This window comes from Electrona antarctica (assembly GCF_951216825.1).
Source record: "Electrona antarctica genome assembly, chromosome: 15".
NCBI lineage: Eukaryota > Metazoa > Chordata > Actinopteri > Myctophiformes > Myctophidae > Electrona > Electrona antarctica.
The window spans coordinates 32533941-32550989 of record NC_136796.1 but is presented as its reverse complement, the minus strand read 5'-3'; the positions used below and the strand labels follow the sequence as shown (position 1 = coordinate 32550989).

General features: G+C 45.0%; 1 protein-coding gene across 2 annotated transcripts in view; it reads right to left on the bottom strand.

Moving 5' to 3' along the window:
• nhsl3 (NHS like 3) overlaps positions 1 to 17049 on the bottom strand; it is a 56778-nt gene that overhangs the window by 23833 nt on the left and 15896 nt on the right. The gene's annotated exons all lie outside the window — the stretch shown is intronic.

The following is a 17049-nucleotide window of genomic DNA, read 5'->3' as shown; positions in this document are numbered from 1 at the left end:
AGAGAACAGATGGTGGAAGTGAACGGAACACTGTCCCCCCCCCTCCCAGTGAGCTGTGGCGTTCCACAAGGAAGCATACTAGGGCCTCTACTGTTCCTAATATATGTAAACGACATGACTTCAGCTTGTGACTGCAACTTGTTCCTGTTCGCAGATGACTCAGCACTGCTGGTCTCGGACAGGGACAAACTGCAGGTTGAAAATGCCCTCAGCTCTGAACTCGGTAGAATCTGCACCTGGCTCGCTGATAACAAACTATCTTTACACCTGGGAAAAACTGAATCCATTCTCTTTGGCTCTATTAGTAATCTCAGCAAGGCAAATGGCTTCTTGGTTAGAGTGGGTGACAATGTTATCACACGTAAAGATGAAATTACCTACCTAGGTTCCATCCTGGAGGCTAATCTTTCCGGTGATAAAATGGCCACCAACGTAATCAAAAAAGTCAACCATAGAACAAGATTCCTCTACAGGATCTCCTCACTGGTCAACAAAAACACCTTGAAGACCTTAACAGGAGCCCTTGTACAGGGTTTCTTTGACTATGCATGCACCTCCTGGTACCACAGCACCTCAAAGGCCCTTAAAACCAGGCTCCAGACTTCCCAAAACAAACTGGTCAGGCTCCTACTTGATCTAGCCCCCCGAACCCACCTCACCCCTGCCCACTTCGACAGGCTGGAATGGCTTAGGGTCGACGACAGAGTACAGCATCTTGCAATGGGTCTGGTCCACAAGATTCGATACACCACCAAGATACCCATGTACCTGTCTAGATACTTCCTTAATGTTAACGAAGTCCACACCCACAACACCAGAGGGAGTGCAACGAACCATGTACAACCCAGATTCGGCACAAACAAGGGACTAAATTCTTTTCGCTCCTATGCCACCAAAATGTGGAACACCCTACCAACTGTCATTAAGACATGCGAATCCCTTGACTCCTTCAAAACCGCTCTCAAAGGGCACCTACGGATGGCTGCAATTCGAAACTGGCCCCCGTAAAATCTGAATCCCCCCCCACCGCCCCCCCCTTTTTTCCCCTCACTGTATATATTTCTTTTCCCTTTTTACCTCCTTTATGATGAATTCCTGTTCTGTCTATAGAAGTGTCTATTTGTACGTCTCTAAATGTTTTGATGATTTGAACATGGTGGACCCTATTGGAAACAAGTGTAATGCTTAATTGGGTCGTCCACTCACAGTTAACAGCCTTTGTATTGAGTTTGTGCTTGAAATGTACTGTAATTCTGCAAACTGTTAATAAATTCTTCAATCAATCAATCAATCAATCGCTAGGGACACAGGCATCAGTAAGCAGGAACTGGGGATGGCAATGAAGGACCGGGAAGTCTGGCGTGATATTGTGAAATCCACGATCTCGACCGCGGTCGAAAAATGATGATGATGATGTACCCCCCAAGCCACTGCTGCCCCACATTAACCTGATGATGTACCCCCCAAGCCCTGCTGCCCCACATTAACCTGATGATGTTCCCCCCAAGCCACTGCTGCCCAACATTAACCTGATGATGTACCCCCCAAGCCCTGCTGCCCCACATTAACCTGATGATGTACCCCCCAAGCCACTGCTGCCCCACATTAACCTGATGATGTACCCCCCAAGCCCTGCTGCCCCACATTAACCTGATGATGTACCCCCCAAGCCACTGCTGCCCCACATTAACCTGATGATGTACCCCCCAAGCCACTGCTGCCCCACATTAACCTGATGATGTACCCCCCAAGCCACTGCTGCCCCACATTAACCTGATGATGTACCCCCCAAGCCCTGCTGCCCCACATTAACCTGATGTACCCCCCAAGCCACTGCTGCCCCACATTAACCTGATGATGTACCCCCCAAGCCACTGCTGCCCCACATTAACCTGATGATGTACCCCCCAAGCCACTGCTGCCCCACATTAACCTGATGATGTACCCCCCAAGCCACTGCTGCCCCACATTAACCTGATGATGTACCCCCCAAGCCACTGCTGCCCCACATTAACCTGATGATGTACCCCCCAAGCCACTGCTGCCCCACATTAACCTGATGATGTACCCCCCAAGCCCTGCTGCCCCACATTAACCTGATGATGTACCCCCCAAGCCACTGCTGCCCCACATTAACCTGATGATGTACCCCCCAAGCCACTGCTGCCCCACATTAACCTGATGATGTTCCCCCCAAGCCACTGCTGCCCCACATTAACCTGATGATGTACCCCCCAAGCCCTGCTGCCCCACATTAACCTGATGATGTTCCCCCCAAGCCCTGCTGCCCCACATTAACCTGATGATGTTCCCCCCAAGCCCTGCTGCCCCACATTAACCTGATGATGTACCCCCCAAGCCACTGCTGCCCCACATTAACCTGATGATGTACCCCCCAAGCCACTGCTGCCCCACATTAACCTGATGATGTACCCCCCAAGCCCTGCTGCCCCACATTAACCTGATGATGTTCCCCCCAAGCCACTGCTGCCCCACATTAACCTGATGTACCCCCCAAGCCACTGCTGCCCCACATTAACCTGATGATGTACCCCCCAAGCCACTGCTGCCCCACATTAACCTGATGCCCATTCTACAAATGCCTTCTAAACCAGTAGTAGTTCTTTCAAGATTTTTCAAAACTGTTCAAAAATAGCAGATGTACAGTTGGGTGCCACCGATATTGTCCCTTATCATTTGACCCATTTAGGCCTGACCTCAAAATTTAAAAAAATCCTTCTAAATCCTCCAGTTTTCTGAAATAAATATTTTCACGATTTTTCAAAAATAGCAGACCTACAAGCTCGTAGCGTGCCACTCGGTGGCGCGCTATGAGCTTGTAGATCTGCTATTTTTCAATAGCTAAATTATAACATAATGTTTAAAACACCAAAAGGGGTGCAAACCTCAGCAAAAAGAAAAGGACAATATCGATGGCCTCCAACTGTACAAGCTTGTGAGCTTGTACATCTGCTATCTTTGAGTAGCCAACGCTAAACCTTTAAATGACACAGATGCTCCACCACCAAGACACCCACGCACCTGTCAAAATAACGAAGTCCACACTACACTCCAGAGGGAGTTCAACAAACCACGTGCAACCCAGATTCGGCTCAAACAAGGGGTTACATTCATTTCGCTCCTATGCCACTAAAATGTGGAACGCCCTACCAACGGCCATTAAGAAATGTGAATCCCTAGACTCCTTCAAAACCGCTCTCAAAGAGCACTTACGGGTGGTTGCAATTCGAAACTGGCCCCTGTAAAAATGTCCATACTGTACACATTTTCCTCCCTCTTTATACTTTCTTTAACTGATGATTTCCTTTTTTTCATAGAAGCCGTTTTGCTGCTTGTCTCATTCAGCTTAATAGGCTGACATAGTGAAAACTAACTACAGAGACACAACACAGACATGGGTGATCCAGTGTGCTGCTGCGTTCACATGCAGTCTCAAAACAGGCCAATAAATCTATTCATTGCTAGCTGGTGTGTGTGGGAGCGAGGCAAGCAGTCCCTTGGTGTGTATGGGAGCGAGGCAAGCAGTCCCTTGGTGTGTATGGGAGTGAGGCAAGCAGTCCCTTGGGTGACCCTTGAAAATTATAGGGGGGGACCAGACCAGCCTCCAGCAGTCTTAGAAAGAGAGAGACAGAGACATGCAGGGACAGAGAAAGAGAGATAGAAGGAAATAGAAAAAGAGAACTAAAAGAGAATGACAGAGAGAAAACAGATCATATTTGTAAAGCATGTACTGTACATTATGCAGACATTACAGACATGCCTAACAGAACAGGAAGTCGGACGTACACTGCAAAACCCTGATAGAGTAAAGATATACACATTTATGGGTACATTCGCACCCTCTCAGAGTTCAGTTAACACCCACGATTTAGCAGCGTATAGAACCCAAAAATATGCCAAATGACCACATTCTATTTTAAGCTCGTCCATGTCTCTGATGGAGAAGCTGCGTCTCATTAATTATGATTGATGAGGTAATGACAGGTCTCTCTCAGTCTTCAGGAAGGTATAAACTGCTCTCTACTGTAAGAACTGAGCCATCTCAGGGCAAGGCAGGACCTGACAGGCCTATGTCTGTCGCCCTCAGGTCTGACTGAATCCCATGCAAATATACCGGTACCCTCTTTTGTCTCTGGGTGTGTGTGGACATTCCCACGTCTGTCCATTCCAGAATCAGAATCGACTTTACTGGCACATCACAGTTTTACAAGTAAAAAAAAAAGTGGATGAAAATCGTTTTTGTGCAGTTCCATCATTTTTGAGTGGTGCAACCACTCCAAGGAACAGCAATGTCCGTGTTAACCTATGTGTTAAGTTAACCTATGTGACTATGTATGTGTATGTATGTGTGACTATGAATACCAGTAGGGGCAAAAGTGGCGCTGTTGTGCCAGAAACAGAGAGAGAGAGACTGTTGCCTGCTAATGAGAGAGAGAGAGAGAGAGAGAGAGAGAGAGAGAGAGGGGTAGGGGGAGAGGGGAGTTTCACCACTCAGTTCACACAGGTGTGATTTTTTTCCAAGAAGTACAGAAAGTGAAGAAGAGAGAGCAGGAAAGGCAGGAAAAAAGAACGTTTGAGCGCTTTTAGCATGCAAAGAAAGTACAAGTAAAGGGTTTCAGCTTGTTTCACACAAACAGCGCAGCTGTTGGGTTTACAGGCTGTACAGCCATACAACCAAAGGGTCTCTTTTCCACAAATACATTTACACATAGTTCCAGTGAGCTGTCAGTCAGGGTTATACTCTGCCAGTCTGAACTGGACACAACTACTGGTATACAAGAGACCAGACAGATTTATTACCTAATAATGCCTGATTTATGAGTGGTGGCGTGCCATGTTGCGCGCCAAACACAGCAGATCTACATGCTCACAACGTGTAGCACTGTGACACGTTGTGTGAACTTGTAGATCTGCTGTTTTCAGTGTGCAAAGCCAAAATGCAACAATAAATCAGGAACAAGATTAAGCTCATTCTGTGATGCTGACCCCACCACCAATAGTGGCGTTCCAAGTTCATGACATTCGTGACTGTTTATTCACGTGAGGTTAGAGTTGACGGACGACTTACAGGCGACTTACCGAAGAGATAATGATTCAGTTACAATTTAGGCATTTAGCATTTAAGTTCTTATAGAGAGAGATCGACTCACGAATGTGCAAGGTCGAGGAAAGTGCCATGAGGGTAGTGGTCATGGGATTAGAGCTCTATAAGAACAAAGACATACAACAGTAACTTCTAGCTCACAGATTTATACACTATAGAGTGCCATCATGTCTACATAAAATGCAATCTAAATTACATAAGTTTAGCCTTTGCATACACCTGTAAAGTCGTCGAGGCTAGTGCAAGTACTATGGGCAGAGATGGATGTAGGGTTGGATCAGACTTTGTGGCCAGCATCAGTAATCGGGAGCAATTTGGGGTTCAGTGTCTTGCCCAAGGACACTTCGACATGTAGACAGGAGGAGCCGGGATTCGAACCGCCGACCCATGGATCATTGGACGACCTGCTCTACCTCCTGAGCCACAGTCGCAATGTTTTGTACTCTGTGCGGGCAGCAACTGGGAGCCAATGGAGGGAGCGGGGAAGGGGTAGACGTGAGAATTTTGGCTTGTTGAAGACCAAGCATGCTGTGGCATTCTGGATCAATTGGAGAGGCTTAAGTGCACTGCACATGCCAGCAGGCCAGTAAGGAGAGAGTTACAATAGTCAAGTTTTTATATGACTGGGCTGACATGGGTCATGGCATGACATGACATGGGTGAGGAAAGGTCTAATCCTTCGAATGTTATAGAGCGCAAACCTACAGGATCGAGTGACCACTGTAATGTGTGCTTTGAATGAGAGCTGACTGTCCAGGACGACACCAACGTTCATGGCTGTTGGAACCGAAGTCTCCAAGGCGCTGTCTATGGGAATAGTTCACTCCTGCATGGGGCAGGACCTAGCTGGGAAGAAGAGAAGCTCAGTCTTGTCTATGGGAATAGTTCACTCCTGCATGGGGCAGGACTTAGCTGGGAAGAAGAGAAGCTCAGTCTTGTCTGGGTTCAGCTCGAGGTGCTGAGAAGACATCCACTGTGACTACAATACAAGGGGTCTTGGGAATTGACATAATGACTAAATTGGGAGACAAAGAGGATTAAAAAGAAAGATGCGGGGATTTCAAGACAGAACATTAATTCTGTGTTTAGCACAAGTGCATTCTCCTCAGCTTCTGGAAGGCGCATGATCAAAATGTCACTGTCTGTCTGGTTGGGATCACCAGAGAGATAGAATGTCTTCATTTGACCTTCAGATAAACCAAAATGTCATCAATTCTAAGAGCTCTGCCCATGCCAACCTTTCCATTTCAAGACAGTGACATGTCAGATCCCAACAATCACCCCTTTGTTCCTCTCTGTATACGTGTGCAGTGTGCACCCACTCGTAGGCTATATGGATTCATCTCATGTGATTCGCGTGATTCCACGCTCCGAAACATAGGCAATGAAACAGAATTTTTTTTATTTATGAATGTAAAGTACTGTATTATACTGTATGCCTTTATCCCTGTCAACCTAAGAATCTTAGAATATAATAAGGGTGGAGGTATTATACATGTGTGTGTGTGTGTGTGTTTGGGCCAGTGGGTCAGGACGTACAGTAGAGTTCATCCCAGTTCCATACAGTTGCGATGCAACACGAGAGCTATTTTTGATTCTACAAATGCCTTATAAATCAGCAGTTCTCAAACTTTCATGATTTGTTTTTAAATGTTCAAAGATAGCAGATGTACAAGCTCGCAGCAAGGCATAAAGCGACGACGTGCTTGTATATCTGCTATTTTTGTATAGCCAACTCTAAAATCTAAAATGACATGATGCATGAAAAAAGTGCCCACAAAACCAGATTCTATAAATGTCTTCTAAATCATGACAGTTTTCTGAAAAACCTGTGTTTCTATATCAGTGGTTCTAAAACTATTTCATGTCAAGGACCCCAAAAATGATATGCATTGGTGCATTGGCCGCCGACCCCCATCTGAAAATATTTTTCAAAAATAGCAGATCTACAAGCTCGTAGTGCAGCACTCGGTGCCGCGCTATGAGCTTGTAGATCTGCTACTTTTCAATAGCTAAAGTATAACATAATGCTTTAAAAGACCAAAAGGTGCAAATGTTGAGAATCACTACATGTGAACAGTGCTGATGTCTTGAATGTTGAGCTGTGGGGAACAAGGAGGCAGATTCACAGCTGGAACTCTGAGCAAAGTGAGCATGTGTCGTCTGACTCACACTATACACATTAGCTTTGAATAGACAATGTCTGTAAGACGCACGTGTGTGTGTGTGTGTGTGTGTGTGTGTGTGTGTGTGTGTGTGTGTGTGTGTGTGTGTGTGTGTGTGTGTGTGTGTGTGTGTGTGTGTGTGTGTGTGTGTGTGTGTGTGTCCAAAAGAGACGGACACGCACGCTGCCCACTGACACCAGGTGTGCCATGTTGGCATCAGTATATCTCATTCTGCCATCTCCTTGGGTGAAACCCTGTTATGCCCAGCCAATGAACTACCGGTAAGCTCCTATACTCGGTAAACAAGACAGCTCCCTTTTGACTCAACCTGTTTCAAAGGGGAGTAAATCAGAGTGAAAGGACAGCAACAAGCAACCTGCTGCCAACAGCTGGGGCGTACAAAGAGTGAGGCGGGTGCAGGCCCTGCAACAAGCAACTTGCTGCCAACAGCTGGGGCATACAGTTGGGTGCCACCGATATTGTCCCTTATCATTTGACCCATTTAGGCCTGACCTCAACATTTTTAAAAATCCTTCTAAATCCTCCAGTTTTCTGAAATAAATATTTTCACGATTTTTCAAAAATAGCAGACCTACAAGCTCGTAGCGCGCCACTCGGTGGCGCGCTATGAGCTTGTAGATCTGCTATTTTTCAATAGCTAAATTATAACAATGTTTAAAACATCAAAAGGGGTTCCCGCCCAAAATGGGTTAACTGTCCTTTTGCGCAGATCACGCAAACCTCAGCAAAAAGAAAAGGACAATATCGATGGCCTCCAACTGTACAAAGAGTGAGGCGGGTGCAGGCCCTGCAACAAGCAACATGCTGCCAACAGCTGGGGCATACAAAGAGTGAGGTGGGTGCTGGCCGTGCTATACAAACCATTTGCTTGGCATGAGTAGCCTTTTAGCCTCCCTAAATCTTCCCGATATGGGTCCCATGATGCCGCTAATATGGTATAACACGTGTCGTTAAGGTTCACCCGATCACCATGGTGTCAAAACAGACTGGAAGAAGCTAAGAAGCTTCATGGACATTTCTCAGTAACCATAGTGCTGATTTAAAAAAATGTTCTTAGTGATTTGACAAGAATATATCCTTTTAAAGTTAAACTCTGGACGATAACTAAAAGATTGGTGTGTGTGTGTGTGTGTGTGTGTGTGTGTGTGTGTGTGTGTATTTCTGTGCATCTTTATGCGTATCTAGAATAGTGGTTTACTGTGCGGTGGACTCTAATGCTTTAACTCAATTTAAGCCCTAATGCAGGAAGCCACTGGCCGAGCACCATTAGCACACCATCCAAACACTGCCTTCTTTATGCCAGAGACAGCGAGGCTGGTCTGATTCATTGTACTGTATGTATCAGAGATATACAGTGGCATGCCTGGCTTAGCCTACATAGTCTATACGTATGTGATGGAGCTAGGGCATTCTTCTTAAGATCAATTTATACTACGTCGCACGACAGAGTCTAAACTAGGCATGGTTCAAAATCAAAACATGTTTATATGAAAAGGTTGCCCACATGGGACTATAGCTGTAGTTATTTAGAAGGCATGAGAACCTCAGCAAACGGGAATGCTCTGGAGATCTCGTTCAGTATATATATAAAAAGAAATCACGCTGAAGAAAATGGCCACGAACCACAATTGTACACCACCATAGAATTAGCTTTTCACAAGAAAGATTGAACAACAAGGCCCTGCTTCTGCTAACAGAGAACGGGTTGCGCTTCATGCAGCATTCTCCCTTCATCTCTCAGAATAAGGACACCTTTAGGTGTGAAGAGAATGCTAGGTTAAGGTTATATCAGTAGTTCACAAACTTTTTAGCCCGTGACCCAAAAGAGTCTCTCTGGGACCCAAACTAGTGAAAATAGCAGATCTACATTCTCACAGTGCTATTTTCAGTACTAGCCTACTTAAACATTTGTTTTCTAATTTATGGTTTGTTTTATTTAAATTTTATTTCTTCATGAAATTACTGAACCAAATCATTGAATTTGCATGAAAAATCTAGCTTTTTTGGGAAATGTTTTTTAAAACAAAACGGGTAAGCTTCAAGACAAGCTGTTTTGCCCCCGGGCCCCTCGAGGTCCTGAGAACAAGGTGTCGTAGGCAGGCAGCAAAGAAGCGAAGTGATGAACGACAGGGCTTTCATGGCTCCCCCCACACGCCCGCGTGCTGAGTGCTCTGTTCTTATTCTACATAACAGATGAGAAACATAGAGCAGAATATAGAAACTGCTGGGGGGAGAGGGAAGCAACGTACTGTATACAGACAGAGAGAGCTGCAGGCAAGATGGGAAGGAGTTGGAGAGCTCGGATGAAAGAGTGAGACTCATGCATCCATTCTGTTTGTTGTTGTTATTGTGATATAGGAGATACCTGTACATTCTGAATATGTTAGAAGGCAAAAGTTGGAGAAGTTACAGTAGCTCTATAAAAAGTGAAGGAAGGAAAATAATGGCTACATAACTCTACACACTTGGTTGACACAGGTCCGCCGGTTCGCTATAGCATTTCCCTCTACACCAAATCTCTTCGACGGAAACAGCCGATCTACAAGCTTGCTTTACATTGTAAATCGAGATTGTGAATCGACAACTTTCGCCAAATGTTCGCCCCCCAGAATAGGGATGCATAGTTACGGGGGTAACATACATGTTTGGGGGTGGATTTGGGGGTCAGGGGGGGGGCTTTCGTTTTTTTGTGCACAGGGCCAATTTCCACTTTAATCCGCAGATCAAAGTGAACTTTATTCAGGTATCTAGTTTGTCGCTGTTTTCAAGATGTTTTGGCCATTGAATCTTGAATGGAAAGTCCAATCTGCTCAGTTCAAAGCTTGTTGGAAGCGTGACTTTGAGGACATTCTGAATCCAATAATTCGCCCATGACGATAGTATATACTATGTATATATATATATATAGGCTATATTTACTGCCCTACTTCCTCAGTGTGCAAGGAAAGGAGAGGAACCCAATGAAAAGGCATTACCAGAACATACAAAGATGCAGTGCAAGAAGGATCAGTGATGATGAAAGAGGCAGTGGTGGAAAAAGTACTCAAATGTTTTACTTAAGTATCAATACTGCAATGTAGAACTACTCAGTTACTCAGTTACTCAGTTAAGTAGAAGTGAGGATTTCAAAATGTACTTGAGTAAAAGTGCAAAAGTATTGGCATCACAATGTAGTACCACAAGTAGAAAGTACTCGTTATGCAGAATGTCTCATTTCATGTTTTCAAATGTGTAAAAAATCTTTTGAAAATAGCTGATCGGCTATTTTCAACTCGCCAAAATGTACATAGGGAATGAAGTGGCTACTATATGTTTTGTAACAATATAAACAAAATCTACAAAGTAACTAAGGTAAAGTACAAAGACCTCAAAATTGTACTTAAGCACAGTATTTAAGTAAATGTACTTAGTTACTTTCCACCACTGCGAAAGTATGAGCAGAGCGAGAGGGCACGCTATGCTCTCGTTATCCTCTCTGCGGGGAGCCAGCTGCGATACGGACAGAGGCGAAGCTAAATGGCATCTTCAAAGGAGGCACTGGGAGAGTGTCTTAGCTGTGGCTATAGCAATCAAAAAAGGGGCTTAGGCGGGATAATGGAATATGGAATAACACCCCATGGGGGAACAGACTTTAAAGGGATCGCGAATCCACCCTAATTAGCGTGACAATATATAATGTACTGCATAGTAGGCCTACATATTTCTCTCGACCGCAATTTGTATGGTTGGTTATTGTTTTCCGTTCTCCCTTCCATTCTCCCCCTCTATGTCTCTCTCATAGGACTGCAAGGATTGTTCATTTTCTAAGCGATTATTCAACCAATTACTAAATTGATAGATATCATTCAGAAGCACGTATTTAAAAAAACAAACAAACCATTAGGTCTGATAATCACTTGAGCCCTATTACTTTGGCATACAACAGTGTCGCACAAAAACACAGAAAAAACCCACATACAGTTGTATTTAATTCAAATAGTTTGGTTCACTTGCACCCCTACTCTCGCACTCTTCTGTCATTTATCTTCCCTCATTCATACTAGTTATTTTCAGCCGTCGTTCATATGTCCCCCCCCACAGAGGGAGGGACTTCCGCACGAGGGGCGCCGTCTCTCGAGCGAACTTGAGCCACGTGAGACACCACCGAGCAAGCTAAAGCGAGCGAGTTGCCGAGTCGAACGTTGCGAAGTTCCGTTTGAAGCCGACTCAGACCCGATAGGCAGAGAATAGTAAATCCTCGTCCCCCCTATGAACACAGCGGAGCGCTCCTTATACCCCACTGACGGCCCGTCTCACCCAATCACAAGCCGCGGCGCTCCTTCCAGCCCCTCACTTTGCGGGGCGGAAAACGTGGTCGTCTCTGAAATGGCCAACAGGCTGGTCCGTGACTGTGCTACTGAACAGGTCAGGTTGCAAATATCTAATCTCTCTTTTGGAGTGTTGAGCCACTGACTAAACAACTACTGTAAGCGTCTCCATATAGCATTGAGGTGTGGCCGTGTGTAGAGGGAGAGGGGAAAGGAAACGATAACAAAGGAAAGTAGTTTTATTGAGAGCACTGCAGGGAAGCCGTCTCTTTGCAGGCCAACCCGGAAGTTAACTCCCGTCCCGACAGCAGATTTCCAGTGGAATCCCTGCATTTGGGTTTTGGCTAAAGAAAAGAAGCTCAGTAGCAAACAAATAAGTCTTATGATATTCACGTTTTTCTCAACAAACTATACCTAAATCAAAGCACTTTTTGATGTTTGAATACATACACCCAATTAATATCACTAAAAGAAAACGGTTAGTGTCGAGATATTAATGTCTTGACCGAAATATAAAAAAAAGAAACATGTGTGGCACTGGCAAATCTGACAAGGGAACCCATAACTCACTTCCTGGTCGCAGAGTTTAGCTGGCACGCTATTTGGCCGTGTACAAATTGACCTTTGCTACAGCAATGCGCGAGTAGGGCTGTCTACTTGACGACATGCGCATGCTGCTGATGGTTCCTACGTGTCCTGTGATCAAAGCGGGGGATATATATCTTATATTCCCCACAGTGAGGACAGTTATGAGCAGGTAATATGAAACATCTGGCCGAGCCATCTGCCGTATGGCATGACTTCACAAAACCTCTGAAGGCCTCTACACTCAGGAATGAGAATGAAAGAATGACTCTGTGTGTGTGTGCGTGTGTGTGTGTGTGTGTGTGTGTGTGTGTGTGTGTGTGTGTGTGTGTCTGTGAATCTGTGACCACATGCATATGAAGTAAAGTGAGTTCAGGGTGAGCTAATCTCGTCTACTGTATATAAACCACACTGTGATGATGCCCGCTCACAGCAGTGGGTGAATGTGTGTCTTTGTGCTTTGTGGAGTTCAGCAGGCTAGCTCCGCAAACCCCCCCTGCATGCACACTACATCGTTGCGTAAAAAAATCACTCAACGACACATGGCAGGGTTTAACTAATTGAAATCAGTCCCTCTGGGCACGCTCTCAGGTGTGGAAACGGGCTCTCGCTGAAGGGACCGACTTGGCACATGATATCGGCAGTGAGCAGAACGTCTGTCAGCGCGAGCAGGAGGTCATTAGCCTATTGTGTCGTTTTCACAATGCACGCGTACACAGTGAGTTTCATGATGACACCAGCAAAGAGATATTTCCGAGTGGAGATCACATTGGCCAGCTGGTGGATGTACTACACCGTAATACAGACTTCTACAGCATTATACTGTTACAGGATACCGTTTTTTGAGCGGCACACACCGCTCCAATAACTGGCCGTGTGTCTCTCTATGTATGTCCGTTAACACAGCTGCAATACCACTGGTGACCTGAAGTGTCACTATTGAGCACACACACGCACACACCCCGCTCAGTTCACACAGGTGTGATTTTCTTTCTTCACAAAAAGGCTTTGTCAACCGTAATCTCCTTGACCTTGCTGTTCCTCCCTATACCAGCTCTGCCCTGGCCTGTATCAAAGACCTTGGAGGGATAACACAGTACACAGTGCACAGTGCACCTGCAGATAGCCTTACAACTTCTAGATCAGTGATAATCACACTCTTTAATTTAGCCTTCTGGCTCCAAAACTATGGAATGAACTTCCCGTTGCAATCAGAACTGCAGAGACTCACTCCCAATCTTCTGCCGTAGTCTGAAAACCCACCTCTTCAGACTCCATCTTAGCCCGTAGCACTTGCCCTAGCCTCGACGAGCTTACAGGGCAGGCGTATGCAAAGGCTAAACTTATATAATTTAGATAGCATTTTATGTAGACATAGCACTCCATAGTGTATACTCTGTACAGATTCACTGTACAGATATTCTACTGGCAGATGTTAGGTTCATAGCTTGCTTATGCTTCTTGATCACTATGTATTTGATGTATTACCATTACCATGTGTTGTTCTCGCTTACTGTAAGTGGCTCTGGATTAAAATGGGGGCCCCTGGGGGCCCACAGACTCCATGTTAAGAAGTACTGCTCGAAAAGGAAGGCAACGTGGTAACAAATCAAAGCAGTATCAGCAGCAGTGACACTCTTGCACACAGAACACACAAAGCGTGTCCTGCTTTCAAATCTCTTCACTCTTATCGCCTTTCCTTTTTCCACAGACACCATCACATATGTGTGCACGCGCACACGCACACACACACACCCGCACGCATGCACGCATGCACGCACGCACACACGCGCGCACACAAGCACGCACACACATTTTATTTCTCAAACTCTGATTGTTACTTTATAATGTTTTAGAGCAGTGTTGTTACACTCAACTAAAGTGAACACAAAGATCAGCACATTCTGTGAAAGCCGGAAAGTGACTGTGTGTGCGTGTGTATGTGTGTGTGTGTGTGTGTGTGTGTGTTGGGGGAGTATGGGTGACCATGCGTAAGGAGACAGGCTGGAATGTAGGAATGCATTCACACCCCAAGTTTCTGAATAAACTGGCCTGGCCTTGAATGAAGCAGTGAATACAGGAGAGATCTTCTTGTCTTCATTAAAATGAAGACAAGGGGATCTCTCTCTCGCGCGTGCACGCACACGCACGCACACGCACACACACACACACACACACACACACACACACACACACGCACACGCACACACACACGCACACGCACACGCACACGCACACACACGCACACACACACACACACACACACACACAGGGCGTGTTCCTGAACTCAGGACGAACAAAGTGATGTTCCGATAAGGGACTTTTCTCCCCTGGCCAGTCTGGTTTGGCTCCGTGTATAGCTGCTCGTGCTGCATAACTCTGTCTCTGTGTCATTAACAGGACAACAAGGAACGGTTCACTGGGGTCACCTGTTCCCATGGAAACCATTATAGCATCATCATCCACCACTGGAGGAGAAATTCCATCGCCGACAAGGCCAATAAGGACATAAAATACGTGTTCACATTTGAAAATATAAAATAAATAATCAAGATTATACTTAGGCTTAGAATTAGACTAGCCAAAATTCTGGTATATATATATATATATATATATATATATATACATATAGCGCACACACACACACACACACACACACACACACACACACACACACACACACACACACACACACACACACACACACACACACACACACACACACACACACAGTATATCTCTGCTGTCGAGAAGAAACCACCTAACTCTAAAATGTTCATTTTTCAGGATATGAAAAATATAAATTTTTCAGCAAATGAAAAATATATATTTTTAAAACAAAGCAATACTGCCTATAAAACAATAGTACCTTGTGAGAATTGACACAATCTTAAGTAGAAAACAATCGATGAACAATATGTCAGTACATGGGAAGGTACAGACACTGTGAAAAACAAAGTGTCAGTGTGTCTGTCTCTCAGCGTGACTTTGTCCAACCTGTTTGTCTGCTGTCTGTTACACATCAACAACACAATGGACGCCATTAGCACTGTTTTCCACATGCATGCCTTGCAGGTAGGAGGACACTCTCTTACGCAATCACAGACACTTACAAGTAAAGGTCCTTCCTTGAGTAAAAAGTACAGAAGTATTGGCTTCAAGATGTACTTAAAGTACCCAAAGTAAAAGTACTCATTGTTTTCAAAATGTATAAACATCTTTTGAAAGTACTAGCCGATCTACAAGCTCGATTTTCAAATGGCCAAAATGTATATAGGGCTGAAATTTAATGTACGTTTTGTAATAATAATCAAAGTAACTAATGTTTTCAAATAAATGTAGTGGAGTAAAAGTACAATATTTGCCTCTGAGATGTAGGGGAAGTATTGGAAATTGGAAATACTCAAGTAAAGTACAAACACCTCAAAGTTGTAGGCCTACTTGAGTACAGTACTTGAGTACATGTACTTAGTTACTTTACACCACTGATCATATAGAGAATCCCGCGTGAACGCACACACACTGTTGAGCTGCAGTGAACCGTATGATTGGAAACATTATCAGTGAATTATCTAACTTGGCTATTTTTCACAATTGCATCCAATAAAAAAATAAAGTAAAATAAAACACACACACACACTTTGTGAGGACAAACGTCTGTGTTAAAACCCTCTCACAGCACAAAAACCTCTGTCAGCAGAAGGAACAACCTACCCCTACCGGAACAACCACAAAGACAACACTTTTGAACACTCACTATCTCACTCACACAACGCGCACGCACGCACGCACGCACGCACGCACGCACGCACGCACGCACGCACGCACGCACACACGCACGCACCTTTCTGCAGACTTGTGCAATAAGAAGGAAGCTTTGGAGCTGACTAAGGTAGAGTCAGCATGGGAATATTGTCCTCCAGCTCCTGAATTGAGATTAGGGTCGAACTAACGCACGCACGCACGCACGCACGCACGCACGCACGTACGTGTGCATTTTAAGCCCTAAAGAAAAAGAGATGGTCTGCACAATCATTTATTAACAGAGCGTTACAAAAATAATAATAATAATGCATTATTTTTGGAGCATTAAGACAGTTCATCTACTTTGATCCAGCACCCGTTGAAATGTTTGGACGTGCGTGCACCTCTTGACCGCTATAAAGCCTAACCTAAACACCTAATCCTAACCCTGGACAAAACCTGCACATTTTACGAATCTTTCTTTGACTTTGAAAATGTCCATTTCCCTCAAAGGGGACCAGAAAGATGTCCCCATACAGCAATTCATGCTTTTACTATGAGAAGACAATGTACTGTATGTGGATACAAAAAAAAAACTCTGCCCGTACACAAGGAAATTCCCCTACAGCGGTGCGTCCTGTTGAATCTCTTCAAAGTATAGTCCAAAACCAAAAATAAACCACACCCCTTCACTCCACAGTGAATCCTCTAAATAAACATCCAGCCTAGCCGTGCCATCAGAACCTATCAACACATCCACTCCCTACTACTGTCTGTCACTCAGAGCAGCCAAAACACCCGCAGCTACAGACTGGAGCATGCAGCTCATACTGTACCTCCAACCAGCTACAGACTGGAGCATGCAGCTCATACTGTACCTCCAACCACAGACTGGAGCATGCAGCTCATACTGTACCTCCAGCTACAGACTGGAGCATGCAGCTCATACTGTACCTCCAACCAGCTACAGACTGGAGCATGCAGCTCATACTGTACCTCCAACCACAGACTGGAGCATGCAGCTCATACTGTACCTCCAACCAGGTACAGACTGGAGCATGCAGCTCATACTGTACCTCCAGCTACAGACTGGAGCATGCAG